Source organism: Cibotium barometz, chromosome 31 (assembly GCF_041138505.1).
Source record: "Cibotium barometz isolate CiBa-2024 chromosome 31, ASM4113850v1, whole genome shotgun sequence".
Taxonomy (NCBI): Eukaryota; Viridiplantae; Streptophyta; class Polypodiopsida; order Cyatheales; family Cibotiaceae; genus Cibotium; species Cibotium barometz.
Genome location: NC_141076.1, coordinates 26,189,996 through 26,194,303, shown reverse-complemented (window position 1 = coordinate 26,194,303; position 4,308 = coordinate 26,189,996). Strand labels below are relative to the sequence as shown.

At 40.9% G+C, this 4,308-nt stretch overlaps 1 pseudogene; it reads right to left on the bottom strand.

Moving 5' to 3' along the window:
- Window positions 1–1,605: 1,605 nt before the first annotated feature.
- Window positions 1,606–4,000, bottom strand: LOC147620671 (uncharacterized; annotated as a pseudogene).
- Window positions 4,001–4,308: the final 308 nt, after the last annotated feature.

Genomic DNA, 4,308 nt, shown 5'->3' with positions numbered 1-4,308 from the left:
AATATCCAATGAGCGTAGCAAGGCAGCTTGTTGAGTAGTTGAACTAGAATTTTAATTATCACTCAATTTATTTTGCTTAATGTGGCTAACTTGTTTGCATTATATCACTATTAGCAAGAAGACGATGTTGAAAGTGATGATGATGATGAAGGTGGTGGTGCATGTGGTGAAGATGCAGATAAAGATGAAGATGATGCATTAATTTAGTTTTCAATATCTTCATCTTTATTCATTTTTAGACACGAACACCTTATGTAATTTGCAACTATGTATGTAAGTTGTAATATATTCCAAGATGTTATTGTATTGTAAATTTATGTGATTAAGTACTGTTTAAATAATGTGAATAAAAAAATATGGGGACAGAATGGGGGAGAGATGTAGAGACACATGTCCTCACACCTCACCCCCATATGTGTCCCTACATCTCTTCCCCATTTTGTCCTCGTTTCTTTTTCTTTTGCGCAGACAATCCACGGCTATAGCTGCATGCGACTATATACGCTGCTATAGGCGTGGCTATATATGTGATCATATGCAGGACTGTATAGCCACATACTCATAACCACACTGATAGCTGCGTCGTGAAGGTTTTTTCCCATATATGAATTCTTTTAAATTTGCATGACTCTAGACGTGGTTGTAATCTCTGTTTGTTGTAGTGCACCATGTATCACGCTGCGAGGTAGCGACAGATTGCGATAACGGTGCTCCTGTTGAGTAGGTATTTTAGTTGCCACCAAGTCTCTGATTAAAGAAGGGGAGACTATAATCCAAAACCATGCAGATCCATCTTACCTTTATATTCGGAAACTCTATCCCTCAGTGTTCGAGAATCCTTTTTCGAGTAACTTGACATGAATCCTTCTCACCATGGGTTGAAGAGGAAAAGGCATTTTTGAATAAGCATATTCTTCATAGTCTAATCCATTTACTACTTTTTTCAGAGCAAGCTTGAGGACAAAGAAAACCCAGCTTCTCCTAATATTGGAGATATCTACAACAAAGTATTACGTGTACTCTAAGAAATCAAGGAGCTAACTTGGCCACGCCGTTGTAATGTCGCTGGGCACAACAACAGGTAATGTTGCCTAATATTATTTTTGCTTATAAGAATAATGTGGGGCATGAATGATGATCCCTTTCGGTTGTTTTCACATTATGGAAAAACTTGAAGAACTCCATTTGAGACCCTAGATAGTGATAAAGCAATTTACAAGAGAACCGGCCTCATTAGTGCTCATAAGAATAATGTGGGGCATGAATGATGATCCCTTCCAATTGTTTTCATAATATGGCAACTTGAAGAACTCCATTTGAGACCCTAGATAGGGATAAAGCAATTTACAAGAGAACGTGGCTCATTGGTGCTTATAAGAATAATGTGGGGCATGAATGATGATCTCTCTTTCGGTTTGTTTTTTGTATTATGGCAAAACTTGAAGAACTCCATTTGAGACCCTAGATAGTGATAAAAGCAATTTACAAGAGAGCCGGCCTCATAAGAAGAATCTTGGCCATGAAGAAATACACGTTAGTGCAAAAAAATTTCCAAGGGGGATTGAAGCTCGTCGATTGTAGTGTGTACTGCTACTATTCAAGAGCTTAGCAAGATGGCAAGTCAGAGGATGCAGCTGTTTCCAGCTCCTCCAATCTAGACATTGTCCGCTGCTTAATCTCGACATGCTGCCATACCGCCAAGCCAATTTAATCTCGACATACCGCCAAGCCAATTTAAATTAATAATTATCCTATGTACTTTACCTAGATTGTCCACTCGGAAGCAGAGAGCCACCCAGCCTCCTTTGGGGATGCTTATAGTGTTGCTCAGGAGGGTCAACCAGGTCGAATGTGGCAGGATCACTAGTATTGTTGTAGTTTCCCACGCCCTGGCCTACCACGTAGAAGTTAAAGCCACGGAGGTGGATGGGGTGGCTCTCAGTGCCGAGAATGCCGGTGCCCTATGTAGGACGAGCTACACACTGGACTTAAATGGCAACAACCATGAGAGTCCTGCCCCTGTCTTTGCGCAGTGAGGTTATAGTTGAAGGACCTCATGGGGTTGTCCGGTAAGACTACTCCTCTCATTATCTTTGATACGATTATGCTTTGAGAACCCTCTTTCACGTGTGGCGGTGCTCACCGGAACCACAAGGAGTGCTTTTGCCAAAGCTTCATGAGATTTGGATTAGATTCAACTCACTCTGTTTCACCACGATAATGTCCCCATGCTTTGTGGAAAGTAAAGCTTTGATTTAATTTATACAATGTGAGACAAAAATGATCCACTTCAAACTCACATTGCATTGCATCTATAAGCTTACTCCCTTGATCACCAAAGTTTGTACATAATCGATCCATAAATCCCTTGTGCGTTTTACCTTGAGCATGAACATCCTTCTCATTGCTAGAAGGAGAAAAAAACTTTGCCGCATTTGAAAAGAGGCAAATTGGTAAATCTAGCATTTATTCCATTGATTAATTCACTAACAAATGCCTCCACTAGTAGAGTTTGGCAACAAAGAGTAACGCAAAGCATGCCTTTCAACACAACCGTCCTCTCAAACATAGACAAGTGCATGATTGTTGACCTTATTCAAAAACTCTCTTTAGTTCTTTGAACCATACCCAAATAGATTACCAAAATACCTCTTTTGAAGGAGCTAAATAACAACATCTAAGGCATTTGCAACATCCATGATATCCACATGGCCTTTTAGAAACTTCTTATTGAGAATGTTCATTTCATGCAATATATCCGCCATAAAATGAATCAAGAATTACACTTGAAACATTGTAGCAATGTTATAGAGATTTGCATCATTCTCCTTAAAGTCACTCAAGAGGGTAGGCATCGTATCCACTAATCTTTTCATAACTTTACCCCTTGAACACTGTGTATCCTTAGAACTTCTAAGGGTTTAAGACTAAATGCCTTCATCAACCTATCGAGATTCTTGTGACGTGTGGACCTTCCCACCCATGCATGAACTCTATTGGCAAAAGCATCCAAAAATCCAAATTCCACATATTTGTCACATGCATCCGAGACCACAAGCGCTTCATGATGAGCAACACAATGTACACCAATGACATGTGGCACTTTCTCTTGCAATTTGGCAAGCACTCCATTGTTCACACCTCTCATACATGAGGCTCCATCCGATGTAAACCCAATGAGCTTCGCAGCAAGAGACAAGCCCATTTCTTCCAAGAGAGTCATCAATGCATTGAACTTTGTTTGGGCTTTCCCATCATCCAACGGGAGCAAAGCCACAAACTTACAAGCGCATGGACCATTACCTTTGGGAAGCTGAATGGTTGTAGCCCCCTCTTTACCATAAGGGTTATTGATTCTTAATTCTTTACACCACAAGCATCTTACTCTTACTTTCCCATTTTTAGAAAAAGGATGTGCCCACATATGTATTTGTTTCCATTGCGGAATGAAAGTTCTTACCTTTTTTTCAAGCGGCTCAACATTGTCATGTTTCTCCCAAAGAGAACTTGCTTCGATAACTTCCTCATTCAAGTTAATGGCGTCCCTTCGCTTTAGGCCAAAAGCATCCTTGATATTCTTTTGCCTAGGATCATTTCTAGGTCTTTCAATCCGAGATGTCTTGTTGGTATTTGCTTCATTCATGTGATGATAGTTGAGACCTATTAAAATAAGACTAAAGTCTATCTTAATGAATTATATGATTAAATAGAAAAGAAAACCTTTTATTTTAAATAGAAAAGAAAACCCTTTATGATTAAATAGAAAAGAAAACCCTTAATGATACAAAGAAAACCCTTTATTTTAAATAGAAAAGATGGAGAGACGAAGATATAGCCACCACACACATATAGAGAGAGAGAGAGAGAGGAGGAGGCGGCGGGTAGGTCATTATTATAGCGTTGGTTGCAGGCTTTGCAGGGGTCGTAGACTCTGGAGTCTGCACTGTGCAGTGCTGCGCCGACTTGTCAAGCTCAGCTGAGTCATGGCACCAATGACCATGGTCGCCTCGAGATCCTACAGGGCCCAGGCTGCGTGCGCCAAGTTCCTATCCTCTGGAGTCTGTGCAGTGCTGCAGCTGAAGGCTCCTCTTCTCCCACATTTGTGTGTTTGTGCGCTCCCTCTTGGAAGAAGGTTTCTCACTAAAGGCGAAAAGTTCCCGACCCTCCACAGCTCACACACGCGGCTAGTCCCATATTACCAATCTGCCAGGTGCAGAGAACAGCGCAAGAGCCTGGAATTTGGAGAGCTCACCTGAGTGAAGGGGACATGTTGAGACTCGTGCTTTTCTCCTTTCTTTTCCTTTTCTT